This window comes from Cygnus olor, chromosome Z (assembly GCF_009769625.2).
Source record: "Cygnus olor isolate bCygOlo1 chromosome Z, bCygOlo1.pri.v2, whole genome shotgun sequence".
NCBI lineage: Eukaryota > Metazoa > Chordata > Aves > Anseriformes > Anatidae > Cygnus > Cygnus olor.
Genome location: NC_049198.1, coordinates 5,081,831 through 5,097,690, shown reverse-complemented (window position 1 = coordinate 5,097,690; position 15,860 = coordinate 5,081,831).

Below are 15,860 nucleotides of genomic sequence, written 5' to 3'. Positions count from 1 at the left end.
CAACAAAATCCAGATGCAAGCATAGTCTGGCATGACCCTGCCCCACAATGGGCTGCTTGGACATCTTGCCCCCCTTTAAAGCAAGTATTTCCTTCATACTGAAGCCAGTGAAGCTCCTTGAAGTTCAGAAACATAAAAATGGGAAGGCCAAGGAATCATTGCAAGCTACTGCCCAAACACAGCTGAATGAAATGCCTGTCTAGTCCTGAGAACTGGAAACACACTGACTAATATTGTTTATGCTTATTTGCTTCTGTTACACCTTTTAGCAACTTGGCCTTGGTATGCACCTGCACAAGACTTCCACAAACAGTCAAATCCACTTCTCCAACCTTCTTTATATCCTATCCCATTTAATAAAACACAGAAAATAGCTTCCCACCACTGATCTTTTTACAAACACCTGGAGTCCAATGAACTATTTTTTCAGCTTTTTTGTATGTTTTGGCAGCACAATTTGATCTGGGATGTTTGGGTTCAGATGTTGGCACCAATCCAAGTACATCTGGCTCAACTTCTCTCTTTTTCCTGCCAGTCCTCCCTCCCTTCAGCCCTGCTATCCACTTCTCTTTCTCTGTCCAAAATTCATCCATGCTCGAAATGTACATCCATTGAAAGTAATTATATTTGATTTAAAACCACTTTCCAGGTATACAAGCCTCCAGACATGACTGAAATAAACAAGATCCTTAAATGAATTTAGAATTAAATGTGTTTATCTGGGTTGTTAAACTATTATAAGCTGTTCCAGTGTCTTGAATTTAAGAACAATAGACCAATAATAAATATATGGTATACCTTGTTAGGTTATTAATCCTAGATGAGATAGGATATTGTGAGCATATATGTTGACATTGAATTACTGTCAATAGTTTGTGAAGATGATGATGATGATTGTTATTATTATAATTTTGAATGAAATCTGAGACATCCTTTGATGATATATACAAATGTATGGACCACATGAAAGTATAACAATTATTGGTTCAGGTTTTCTTCCTTTTAGTTTCTTAGATGTCCTAAAGGTATATAAAAGCTTTTATACGATTTATATGTCTTTATAAAACATGCAGAGATCATTTCCGTCAGGATTCAGATTTTTATTTTATTTTATTTTTATTCTCTGTGAATAAACTGCTGACATGGGAAAGACAAATGTTCTCCCTTCCACCCCCCCCACGTCTCCTCCCTCCCCCCCCCCCCAAAAAAAAATAAATATTTCTTAGGTTTTAGACTTTTGTCAAAACCCCTTCAGTGTTGGGTGCTGTACAAACATATTGTAAAGAGCCCTTCCTTTCATCTCATTTCTGTGCACATGTAGCTCTACAAAGCACTATAGAAAAGGTTTCACAGTACCACTTTTCTGTCTTTAGAAACTTGGAGCTGCCAAGACTGTGTGTGTACATAAGCATATATAAACATATATGCAAATACACCAATTATTTCTTCATTGCATTGGTCAGTGAAATAACGAATAACCATCTTTCTACATCACTCATGAACTTTCTATATTTAATTCATGACTCCACTTAATGGAACAGAATGAACATCCCAGAAAATACTTGAGGAGGAGGTGGAGCATTGACTTGCTGACACATCCTGAGACAGACGCACTTTTTGTTCCCTGTGTTGAGCAAGCACCATCTAGTGTACGTCTTAGACCCACCACCAGATGACTAGCATACACACATGTAGGTACCACAAACGTAAATGTATGCAACCACCTCACTGCTTCTTCATGTACTTTTCTGACAAGTGGCCAGAGGGAAAAAAATCATCATGTGAAGCCTTTGTGTTTGTTTGTTTGTTTTTTAACCAGTTAAGTGACTATCTTTCAATTCAGTCCCACACAATAATGACTCTCCCTTTTTGTGACTGTACATTCTTTACATTTCCTTCTGTTCTGAGAAACATCATGGACACTTCAGCAAAACTTTATAGAGCTTGCAAATAGCTTTTCAGTAAAAACTTGCACTAAGGACTCACTGCCCTAGTAATACTCCCTTAAGTTTTGCAGCAGATGAAATACAATGATCCTGCATGCTTCCAGCTCAGAGACAGAACACTAAAAGGAGCTGCCTGACATTTTGCCTGCACTGAGTCGCAGTGGATTGATCACCAGCAAAACATCTCTATGTATAATCTAGCTGTATCACAACAGGGCCTTCTGCGGCCTGCAAAGCAGATTGCCAGTGCTCATGCATGCGCAGCGCACCCTCGTGCCACGCAGAGAGAAGGGAGGGTGGTTGCTAAGCGACGCGGCCTGTACGCTTCCCGAAGCAGACAGGCCTCAAACAGGCATATGGGGCTGGAAAAGGGGGTCCCCTACCTGCAAATGAACTGTCATCTTTCCTCATATCCCCTACCCTGGGTGTGAGGAAATCCTAACTCTCCCCTCTAAAAAAAAAAAATAATAAAAAAAAAATACTAAACTATATCCAATAAAGAGTCAACCAACAATTAAAAATAAAACTCTGTGATTTATATGTATGAGGTGAAGCTGGTGAAACAGCTCTTTTCCATCTCTGTGAAATGTTTCCCTGGAGCTTAAAGACAGTTTCATGTTTTCAAAAATAGTGTCTAGGATTGAGTTCTGCAGTTGCCAGGTGCCAAACTACAGACATTAATTAATGCTATTCGGCACCAGTGAAAATCAAGCCCTCCAGCTACACTTACAGAATAAAACCTCAGTGAGAATACAGGTGGAAGTCCCTGATTTGGGGGAAGTGCAGAGCATCCAACACCTTTAAAAGTGAAACAACTTCCGAGCAATCTACAAAGGGATTTAGGCAGTTACACTCTGCTTAATTTGCACTTCAGTTGCTCTGCCTCCATTTGCAATAAGACAGTAGAAAGGGGTTAGCAGCCCTCCATGTCTCATCTCTCAGCCTTTAACACTCCTTAGCTGCATAAAGAAACATCTCTGTGTGCTAGGTACACCCATAAACCAGGATTTATAACCCAAAGACTCATCCTGCTGCCTACTAGGCCTTACAGACTTATCGATCCTCCCTGGGCTGAGACTAAATTTGTCTGCACTCACAGTAATGTCCAGTGCTACATGAGATACTTTAGCATGACCTCCAGTTTCTGTTGAAGAATGCTGTAGGCTTTCTGGAACATATTTGCCAGTCCCATGTGAAAACAGCAGATACCACAGAATTCCTGAAATGGTAATAAAGATTTAGGGAACTGAATCACCCTCTAGCTGATACACCAGCCAGCTGATTTCAGACACTTTGGAAAGTCCATGAATGCCAGTATACTTGGATTGAAACTATTCTGGAGCCTTTGCAAAAAAAAAAAAAAAAAAAAAAAAAAAAATGTTTTGATACCAACAGTGCTGAAAATTGGAAACAGAATCAGAACCTTATTTATATCAGGAATCTCTTTTGCATTTTACTTAGCTTTAGTTGTTAAAGTATAAATGAAATAAAGAAAAAGGTATCACTAGGGAATTAGGCTGAGACTATAGATCAGTTATGGTATTAAGAGGCTTGAATTAATCTGAATTTCATATCTAATTCATTCAGACTTCCTTGGAAATCTCCGTCTTAACTAACAGACAGACGTTTTATGTTTTTGTGTTTTTGTTTTTGTTGTTGTTGCTGTAGTGTTGTTGGGTTTTTTTTTGTGTGCGTGTGTTTATTGTTATTATTACCTAATTAATAAACATAAGGACTATGCTAGAACAGGGATTTAGTTGCTTAAACCACACCTAGCCTCATTTTTATGAGCTTTAATCTAAAATTCAAAGCTTGAAATCACTGCTTAACTTATATTTAAGAGCAAGAACACCTTAAGAAATCTTAGAACAATAAAAAGGACTTCCTGTAAAATGTTTACTTTTCTCACCATACTCAAGAACACTTGCCCGAAGTCAAGCACCTAATTCATTTCTTCACTTTGCTCACCTGCTTTGGACCCAGTGTCCGGACATGCCTCATGGAGCAGGTGCAGACCAGGGCATCTAGAAAGAGTTACTGCCTTCTAGGAAAACAGAGGTAGGAGAGCTCCATCAAAAAAACTCATAACTCAGGTTCAAGTATTTCCTGTGCTCTTGCAGAAATATCCTAAGAAACATTATTTACAGTACTTTAAAGGAAGAAATGGACTTTTATCCACTGACTTTTGTCCAATGTGATGATGTACTGAGTCATGAAATAAATATGCAACATAACTTAAATAATCCACTAAGAATGGAAGCCTTCTTTCTCATCTTCCTCCCAATCAATGTTTTCATATTGTATCTCTGGCAACTTAACATTACATGTACAAGCACTTCACTCCAGGGGAGGTTCAGTATTTTGAGGTTCAAACATTGGAGAAATTCTCTGAAACTTGGACTAAAGCCTCTGCACAATAGAGGGATTTATCAAGGACAACTAATATATTGTATACCACATTCTATCTTAAAACTAGTTTTTGTCTGGACTTCAGGGATTGCATGGTTCAATTAAGAAAATATATTACTATTAACATTTGTAGTTTAAATGTAAAAATCTTGCAACACTTATTGTTAAAATTTGAATCCATTTGCAATGAGAAATAGATAAAACTTAGGAAAGTGAAGTGAACAGTAAATAAAAGAGAGGGAAGAAGAGAGATTCTGAAGAGGATTTTATTATTGTTAATATTATTATTATTATTCTTTAAAAAAAAAAAAAAAAACTAAAAGTCTGGATCTGGTAGTAACTGCGTGACCCTACATATTCTGTAATTACCGGGTGTCTTCATCACATATGAAAGTTCTGGTGGAAGTCAGACCTTTAATGCTAATGTGTTTTAAGTATGTAAATTAATATTACAACATGAGGAGCTTAGTTTTCAGAAATCAACTACTCCCAAAATTTGTTGAAAGTCTGATATTGTAGCCTTATATCTCGTGCTCCATTCTGAGTGATATATCCTCAACACAAGGGGAAGAGAAACACATGAAGTAAAAAGCTGAAATACAGTCAGTAAATTCTAATTTATTTTTTATTTTATTTTATTTTTTTAAGGGAGGGTGAAGCTTCTGGCACAACCAGAGAAGTAAATGGAAACTGTAGATGAAAAACAAGCAGTTAAAAGCATTTATGAGACATGTTTTCATTTAACTAAATATAGCACCAGGAATTTTAAACTAAATTATTTCTATATCAGTACTATTAAGAGTAAAGTAGATGCCTTTAAGAGACCAGTCTGGAGATCTTTGTTTTTTGTTCTGTATGAGTCTGCCAAATGGAGAGAGAAGAGTTCCATTCTTCAGTGCCGTCAGAAATGCAGTAATTTTTCTCCATTGCTTCTATGACTATTTCCTCCCACTATAATCAGTTAATGAACTTCCTGTACATTTATGCAACCAAATGATTCACATATGTACCAGCAATATGTGGAAATGAAGATTTACTCTCGTTAAATTGGTAAAATTTTTTGAAATGTGGTTTGGATGTAATGCAAAGCCTAAATTTGGACAAAATTCTATTGTAACCTAATTCAGAAGCAGAGGAAAGGAGAGAGAATGAAAGAAGGGAGGCAAAGATGTTGCTCTGCACTGTAGGAAACACAAGGATGAAAAAATGAATAATGAAGTGATGCAAGCAGTGGCTGACAAGCCAAAAGGGGAATCTACAACTACAATTCTGCTCCACTGAATTTGTGCTTAATATGATATGCATCACTTCTCAGGCTCTGGTCTTGTTAGAGATTCTAATTCTTAAGCACATGAAGAACTCTAGATTGAGTTTTAATTTCATGCAGATAAGTTGGGGGGGGGGGAGAAGGGAAGGGAGAGGAAAAGGAAGGGAAGGGAAGGGAAGGGAAGGGAAGGGAAGGGAAGGGAAGGGAAGGGAAGGGAAGGGAAGGGAAGGGAAGGGAAGGGAAGGGAAGGGAAGGGAAGGGAAGGGAAGGGGGAAGGGAAGGGAAGGGAAGGGAAGGGAAGGGAAGGGAAGGGAAGGGAAGGGAAGGGAAGGGAAGGGAAGGGAAGGGAAGGGAAGGGAAGGGAAGGGAAGGGAAGGGAAGGGAAGGGAAGGGAAGGGAAGGGAAGGGAAGGGAAGGGAAGGGAAGGGAAGGGAAGGGAAGGGAAGGGAAGGGAAGGGAAGGGAAGGGAAGGGAAGGGAAGGGAAGGGAAGGAAGTTTTCTGAAACATTTTATATTGAAGTCAAGACAACATGAGAATGGCTGAAAAGGGAAAAAAAAAAAAGAGAGACACTTTTAGGAAAAAGTACCTTTTGTATAATTCAGTAAGAAATAGCAGAAAATAAGTTTGTTTGTTTTTCCACTTTCATAAGCAGCAGACAGAAAATATTGTCCACTATTATGTTTTCAAAGAATGTCCAGTACTTCAGTATGCCATCCAAGGACATCGAGGTGCTTGAGCGAGTCCAGAGAAGGGCAATGAAGCTGGTGAGGGGTCTGGAAAACAAGTGAGGAGCGGCTGAGGGAGCTGGGATTGTTCAGCCTGGAGAAGAGGAGGCTCAGGGGTGACCTTATCGCACTCTACAGGTACCTTAAAGGAGGCTGTAGCGAGGTGGGGGTTGGTCTATTCTCCCACGTGCCTGGTGATAGGATGAGGGGGAACGGGCTAAAGTTGCGCCAGGGGAGGTTTAGGTTGGATATTAGGAAGAACTTCTTTACTGAAAGGGTTGTTAGGCATTGGAATGGGCTGCCCAGGGAAGTGGTTGAGTCACCATCCCTGGAGGTCTTTAAAAGACATTTAGATGTAGAGCTTAGTGATACAGTTTTGTGGAGGACTTGTTAGTGTTAGGTCAGAGGTTGGACTCGGTGATCTTGGAGGTCTCTTCCAACCTAGATTAATTTGTGATTCTGTGATTCTGTGATCTACATTACATCTCTGACTCTTACCAACCTCTTGAACAGGGAGATTTGAGTTGTTCTAAACTTTGTACTGTTAAAGACCCAGGTAGTACTTTTGATTTTTTCCAATCAGATTGCAAGAGCTGTAAAGAGTTGCAAATATCCAACAGTTTACCTAGTTTCTCTGTATTGTTTTCAGTTGTATTTTTAGAATGAGGTCCTATCTTCATAGAAACTAATGAGGAGACCTCCTAATATCGTTCTCAGAATTTAAACAGTATCTGCATAAAAGATTTTTAGCGGGTCTTGCAAACTTAAATGCTCATGTCCAGACATGCTAGAGCTCAGTTTGTGTACCTGAATTTGCTCACCCTGTGCATGTTTATACACCTTACAATACAACATCTAATTACATCAATCACAAACTGCTTTTTCCACAGGACATTTGGCTAATTTAGAATGGACAGTGCTCATTTAATGAGCAGTGATTCTTGGTTAATGCTTATTGTTCCATGTATAGCCACAGGTAGTTATTATCACATGCTAATAAAACCTTCCTCTGGAAACAAAATAATTAATTTTCTTGTAGATTTTGCTGTTGCTCACTGTTACAGTATCGTGCTACTTCTGTAACATCAATTATTTTCTGTTGGGTTCCTGACAGATACAACACTAAAACATAATCACTTGATACAAGAAAGGGGAAACATTGTCAACTATTGTCACCCCTTTTCTGAAACCAGAATCCAGATCTAAGTTTAAATACTAAGAGTGTTTGGTTTTGAGCTGTAGTATATACATCCATGCCCTAAAAAGGAAACATGTTTTGGTTGAAAACTTTGCAGCATTATCTTATTGATGTTGTAAGGTGTCCCACAAACTTTCTTTCAAATAAAATAATAATAATAATAATAATTCAATAGAGTGACTCACTTTAGAAAGAACAACAAGCATTTTTATTATAGTTGCAAAAATTGATAATACATAACATAGTCCTCAAAAGCTGTACCAGCACTGAAGTAGGTATCTTACACATTATTGAAGATTACCTGTCAATACAGATCTACCATGGCCTTCTGACCTCATCTTATTTGCTTCCCTCATTTACATAAAGCTTCACTTTCAAGTGATAAGTAATGAAAACATGTTCTCTATTTAACTGGCCGTATGTACATACCTTAAGCTTGAGATGATTTGCTTAATGCAGTCCGATAGGAACTGGATCCTACAGCTTTCCAGAAGACAAGGTGGCACAAAACAAGCACGTCTTGCTGTTAATAATTGGTCTCTTTCACTTAGTTATCTTCTTACCTCTTTCCAACAGCAACCAAGAAAAAAAAAAAAAAGCAAAAAATGATTATGAATACAGTAAGATTCTCAAGACCTATGACTGTCTTTGGCTTTAGAAGAGGAACAGGAAACCAGTAAGTACTGTATGTGCATCTACGAGAAGCTTGTAAAAATGTGTTCTTAGAATAATTTCAGTGTAAATATGCACCTCTTAACTGTTAGCCCTAGTCAGATGATTAGCACTAACTGTCTGGGGATAGAATTAACTTTAAATGGCTCATGGGAGTGGAAAGTATGAGAGAAGTAGGGGGAAGACAGAGGACTGGGAATGTGTTTATAATTTGGTCAGCTGTAGGCTATGGTAAGAACTGGGAAGATTATGATTTTTAGTCCAGCAGATCATTAAGACCTTCTGTTGCTGGTGCTGTTGTGACTGATTGCAACATTGCTGCTGCCAGTTCCAGTCTCACTAGCAAACTATGATGGAGAACCCTTGTTCTAGAGAATGATTTTCTTCAAGGGCTTGTGGCACTATAAGACGTGATGGGACTTGGTAGGTCAGGTTGATGGTTGGACTAGATGATCTTGAAGATCTTCTCCAACCTAAATGATTTTCTTACCCTACAATTCTATTACTGATCACATACCTTGCCTTGAGAAATCACTGGAAATTGAAAGATAACAAATGAACAGACAAAAAGTTCAGAACCCAAAGATCCTTGATACCTTATTGAAGACTGCAGTTTCACTCAGGTGGTAAGCTGTTAAAAGTAAGCATATTTAATTATTTATTTATTTATTTTCAAAATTGCCTTCATGATCCTTGGCTTCTAAGTTTCAGCCAAATATGACGTTAGGAACCCAGATGTTTTTGTTAAACGTCAGCCAGAAAAATTCAGGTCATGAGTCTGCCCTAATTCAGTGTCCTACTTGAGTCCCATAGGACCCACATTTTTAGAGTTCTTCACATTATATAGTATGTTGTGTGTTTTTAAAACCCAAACCCTAGTTACTGCAGCTCTAGTTGCCATAGCTCAGCTCTACTGCATTTCATAATTGAAGTCATATTAAGATGATTGAAGTGATGTGCCCAACGTCATGTAAGAAAGTCATGCCAGATGCAGTGTCATGACTGTATCTCTAGGGCAGCAATCAGATTTCTTAATACTGAAAGCGTCCCACATTTTAGACTGATTTACTAAGGGGACAAACCTGATGTGATGGCATCACTCTTATATCTCTGACTGTGTCTTTCTGTCAGCCCTCTTTCTCCCAGTAACTTTCGATCCCTTTGGCAAATATCAGCCAAACTGGACAAAGGAGTAGAAATCTTAAATATATTAAAATACTTACAAGTGAGATTTTTTTAAAAAATAAAGCCTCAGGGCTACATGTAGCTGCTAAAAAACAACACATTCTGACTGGTCAATTTAGCTGCTGAGAGGCAGATACCATTCACCATATTCACCACTCTATATGTGTTGCCTCTTGCCTAACAGCAGAAAAAGAGAAATAGGAACTTGGTAGGGTACAGTGTGGGGAAGAAGTAGATGGTCATTGGCAGTTAGGAAACATGGGGAAGAAAGGAGGGAGAGAGTGAGTGAAAGTGCATCCTGGCCTTTGTAAGATGGTTTTTAGAAAGCAGTTCATACCTTTTAACTCATAAGAATATTGTCCTAGAATTAGTGGCCAGACAGAGGTAATAGATCAGGTAGAAGATCTCAATAAATAAATAAATAAATAAATAAATAAAATAATAAATAATAAATAAAAATAAAAGCACTTATCTCCTTTCAGAAGTTATAAAATTCATCTTTCTGCTGCCATTTCTGCTGGATGTTCTAACTACAGGAGGAGGAATAGGACAGATTTTGTGCTTTGTTACACAACGGGGAATTTACACCTTGAACAGGATTTATCTCCAAGAGAATTTTTGACCACTAAAGGTATGTCCAACAGGCTTGAAATTTATTCCTTGAAGCCTTCATGGTATTTTTACCTCCTGTGATTTTTTGGAGGTCTATGAAGGTGTAAGCTCACTTTCTGGGCTTAAATTAACTTTTTAAAAGATAACTAATCACCAATCTACTACACACAAGGTTCAATAAGTTCTCAGAGTATATTTTTTCTCTTTTCAGTCTCAAAATTTGTTTACTATTGTCATTTCAACATTTTCAATAAATGAGATGGGGTTTTATAAACTACATTATTTCATGATTCTGATTCACAGATACATGTTTTCTGAAACAGATAGGGAGCCCATGGTACATAATACCATCATTTAGTAATTCTCAAGGAGGGACTGAATGAAGGTTGGTCAAGCCATTTTTGCCACTCAGGCCTTATCCCTGCCAAATGCATACTTTGTTTTAGAACACACACCTGTGAAAATAAAGGTTTTTTTTTTTTTTTTATGATTTTAACTATGTGATTTGTGTGAGGAAAACAGAATATCTGTTTTACCAGCTTTCCTAATATAAGGAATATTTGTACTGTTTTGTCCAGAATTTTTGAACTGTTTTGTCCAGAATGTTCCCTAAGGCAACCTGCTGTAGGGAACCTGCTTTGGCATGGGGGTTGGGCTCTGTGATCCCTTGAGGTCCCTTCCAACCCCTACAATTCTGTGATTCTGTGAAAATATTTTAGTATAATCTGGTTACTTGTACAGTCCATCAAGAAAGCACTACATGTACACAAAGTTTTTCAGTCCACAGAGTTATGGGTTAGTAAAGTTATGAAAAGCTGTAAATAAGGTTCTAAAATGGGTAATGTCAGCTGAGTTTTATAACAGGTAACTAAGCTGTTCCAACCAACAATATTTGCTTCTCAGAAAGTCTAGAAGGCAATTCTAAAGATTATTTCTTTCTTCTTTCTTCTTCTTTTCTTCTTCTTCTTCTTCTTCTTCTTCTTCTTCTTCTTCTTCTTCTTCTTCTTCTTCTCCTTCTCCTTATCCTTATCCTTATCCTTATCCTTATCCTTCTGATTATTCTTCTTCTTCATTATTATTATTAGCATTATTATTAAGGTTGTTCTTATTGTTATTGTTATTTTGTATGGCAAAAGTATTGCAAAGCAATAGACTATTAGACTGGGGGGTTCTTCATTAGGAAACATTTCAGCATTTAATATACCTTGCTTGTGTTATGATTTTAGCCATATTTTGTCATATTTTCCATGTTCCTCCTCCTAAAGTGTCTTACACAATCAAAGTGTTTAAGTACAGCACGAAAATGCACAACAGCTAATTGAAGATTTCTAGTATTAAATATGGTGTGACATACACTGTACTTTGGGCATTTTATTTTTCCAAATGGTTCGTGAATATTAAACCGTTACAGGATTATACTAGCAACAGATGAACTAGAAGTGGCAAGTGCCAAAGAGTCAGCTTGCCTAAACATAAATGTCATTTGCAACATTCTAGAATATCTGAGGTATTCTGCTGGGCTTGTAAATATGACACAGGACCTAGGGGAGACCCATACCGTTTTGGAGTGCAGCTGGAGGCATGTACATAAAATCCTAGTGCCAAACGACAAATGGTATTAAACAGTTATGTTTAAGTACCCATATCGTGTTAAGTAATAAAGTTAAATTATCTCATATCCTCAGCAACAACAGCTCATTTAAGAAATATTTTTAACTGGAAAAACAAGTGCTTATTTACATTGATTTTCCTAGGATCTGAACACATTTTTCAGGAGATGGGATTTTCCCTTCTGATAACAAAATCTGTGGAAGTGAGCCTAAATGATCAGGAGTGTAAGTTTAGGAAGAGAGCTTTATATGATATCATTTTTATGTAGTTCTTTTGCCAGTGTCTCAGAATGAAAGTCCCCTACTAATACCCATCCCACAGTGCACAATGGCGAAATCTCTATACAATTGGGAACTGTTTTCCATAAATAATTGGCCCTTTCAAAGTCTAACTGAACACATTGTCCCTAAGTAACCTTTGTTCAACAGACTCTCTATTCCACTGACCTGTATATTCCCAAAGCTGTTCAGTGACAACTCAGCAAAGGAAAAAGGGGAGTTATGAAACTGTGAATAGGACTCACTTGTAGCTGTAGATTTCAAATAAGGATGCCATGGATAATAAACTTTATCTCAAGTCTGCCCCAGCTAAGGTGTAAAGACTTTGACATTTGATTTCCCATAGTATTCTTCTGGAGAAACTGACTGCTCATGGCTTGGATGGATGTATTCTTTGCCGGGTAAAAAATTAGCTGGGTAGCCAGGCCCAAAGGGTCAGGTCGAATAGAGTCCTTATCATGCTCTACAGCTACCTCAAAGGAGGCTGTAGCAGAGTGAGGACAGCCTCTTCTCCCAAGCAACAAGCAATAGGACAAGAGGAAATAGCCTCAAGTTGTGTCAGGAGAGGTTTAGGTTGGATATTAGGAAAATATTCTTCACTGAAAGTGTTTTGAGACATAGGAACATGCTGTTCAGGGAAGTAGTTGAGTCACCATCCCTGCAGGTATTTGAAAGATGTGTAGATGTGGTGCTTAGGGACATAGTTTAGTGGTAGACTTGGCAGTGCTAGGCTAATGGTTGGACTTGATGATCTTTGAGATCTTTTCCAACCTAAATGATTCTATCATTCTATGATTTTTACTGAACAGAAGTTACAGAAAGCAACTCATGGGCTTCTGGGAACAAAGGAGAACAGACCCAAAGGTCCAGAATGAGCAGATGAAGGATGTCTGAACAGTGGCATCGGACTCCAGAGAATCTGTAGTTTGCAAGCCTGATATTAGGGGACATACTGCACTAACCTCTCTGGATGTAGTGGAAAGAATGAATCACCAGAGATGGCTCATCATCATACCTCTGCTTGAAAGTCTGCCAAACATTTGGGCAGGACAGTAGTATGACTAACAGCAATCATCATAAGCAAAATATGTCATCAGATTGTAGAACCTGCCAAGGGGTAAGGGTGGGCATTTTCAAAGGAATGTTTTTATTATTATTTATTTTTGTTGTTGTTGTTGTTGTTGTTTTTTTAGTTTTATTTTCCCAGACATACCACAGGCCGTATTATATTAAGAAGAGTGAGGATCACCTTGGGGTATAGTTTTGGAAAAGATCATGTCTGTCACAGACTGATTAACAACTGAAAGCTTCACTTGAATTCAGACTTGGCTTTTCAAGTGGTTGTCACACAAACTTGAGTACAAAACATTGTCTTCGTTATTTTCCAAATGGATGGAAATTATTCTGTGTTTTCTGCAAGTCAAATGGGAGATGCTGTCTCTTTGCACAATGTGCCAGCAACATAATGTAACATATATAAACAAATATAAGCTAGTTTCTGTTAGTCATCTGAAATTAAAAAGTTCCCTCTATTTACCAGGAATCTTCTTATTTGTTCTGGGTATCCATTGATATTTATGGAATCAATATGTAATTTAGTATCAGTATATTTAATCATAATCAGCCTGAGTGCAGTGTTTAGCTGAACATATAAAATGTACTATAATGATTTTAAAATGTTTAATTTAAGAATCTCTGCCTCTGTGCATATGAATCAGAGACCTGTGTTTAATTATTGATAGCAATTAGAGCACAGAAGCAGACAAACAGCATCTGGTGGCAGGAATAATTTCATAGCATAGCCCTTATTCAGAGTCTCCTTTGGAACCAAAGCAATGCTTCACTGATTGATTCCTTGCAATGTATGAATTTGGTTTTTGGTTTCTAAACAACCCTTTGGAAGCTACCTGTCATTTTATAAGTTCTGTTAGGTTTATACATGTATCTATGGAACAAATGCTGCAGAAGGGTATGATTGGTCAGCTGTTTTCATAATATAATCAAAATCAGAAAATTATTCCTAAGAACTCTGTTTTCATATACGCTATGCCTTGTGAATGTTAAAATTTGAGTTATATATTGGTACTCAAGCCTCAAGGTCAAGGAATTAAATTAGAGAGCAGTTCTGGTCAAAGCCAAATACGAACTCTTAAGTGAAACTTGCCAAATAAGATAAATAAGAGATACATTTTTTTAAAGAGAAAAGAGTTTTATTCTGCACTTACTGAAACCAAAGGGAACCTCTCAAATGAAGCACTTGCACCATAGGCAAATGTTCTATGATTCACGGGATTACTTTGCTACTTACTAGTAAGTAACCTGAAAAAGTCACTTTTTTTTTTTTTTTAATGTCACGGAACCAGAAAGATTCAGATTGTTAAATACAGATGTAATTCATCTATATTGGCTAGAAACTAATATATTTGAGAAGTGGCTATCAACTTTTTGGGAGGGTTTGTCGAACCTCTAAATATTCCTAAGGAGGTACAGGCCCCTTGATAGTGAATGGCTTCTTGACAGAAGCTGTCTGTTCTTCCTATCTTCTGAGCAACTCTTACAAGTAGGCCTCAAGGATTCATGGACCACGGACAAAAAAATATATATATACGTATATATTTGTATATGTACATGTGTACAAATATATATATATATACACATATATATATTAGAACCAAGAAATTAAATTATGTATTTTTCTATGAATATGAAGCAGTACTTTATAAAAATCTGCTGTGTATTTCAAGGACAGTCAAGCTTCCAACCATAATGAGTCTGCAGAGTCCGAGTCTGAGAAACACTCATAAAAATTTTCATCACACAAGAGTCAACCTAAGAGTCTAGGCAAGGTAGTGAAGTGGGAGTTAAAACTAGTGAAAATCCAGGAATAAGGAAGGTATAGGGTATTTCTTCTCCCTCATACACACTGAAACATACTGTCACCTTTGCTGGTCTTGCTAAGTGTCCTTCTTCATCTCCCTTAAAGCTGGCTGAGAGGTCAGGCTCTGAGAAGCTGTGATTCTCCATTGCTTTGCCTTTCCAATAGGCAAGTAGAAAGAAAAGGAGGAAACAAGTAGAGGTTTATTATTACTTTGGGTGGGAGTGCAGACAAAGCACACAGCAGTAGAGGACTATTTCCACCAGCAAATGAGATGGGAAGAGGTGTGGAAACATGACCCACAGATTAGCACTGACTTGTAGTCAGTAGCCAAATCTAAGTAAAAATATTAGTCTAGTTCAAAATGTGCACTGTTCCTGCATTTTATTTATTTTATTTTATTTTATTTTATTTTATTTTATTTATTTTATTTTATTTTATTTTATTTATTTTATTTTATTTTATTTTATTTATTATTTTATTTATTTTATTTTATTTTATTTTATATTTTATTTTATTTTATTTATTTTCTGCTTTTCTAAAGAAATAAATTAGTTAACAATTTTCAGCCTGAGAGTGCTGTTTTACACCCCTAGGGGGGAATGCAGAGGGAAGCTGAAATTGCCCTTGCACCATCACTGACAACAAAAATCAGAGACCACTGATGTGATGGCATTCATATCAGCAGTGGGATACTTCTCTCTTGAGGAGGGAGACAGTTCTCAATGCCACTGTGCATTGAATGGTTACCAAAAAACCAAGGTCTCTGAGCCTCTGTATAGGGTATAAACCTGAACAAGATTTGCCTAATATTTTAATGACTCACAGAAGGAGGAGAGAATGGAAAGGACCACATTTCAGCCAAGGTTAAGAGCATCAACTCTGCTGATTTTGGTGTAATACAGTGCTGTGACAAGTGAGGATGATGTCAGTGAAAAGTTGGCAAATAGGTGTTTTCAATATGTTAAAGATGCATAGATTTTAGAGAGTGTGAAAGAAATTGTGGGCAGACAGGCAAATATTTGGGCAAACATACTTTTCTCAAGCATTTAGTAAAAAAAAAAAATAAAAAATAAAAATC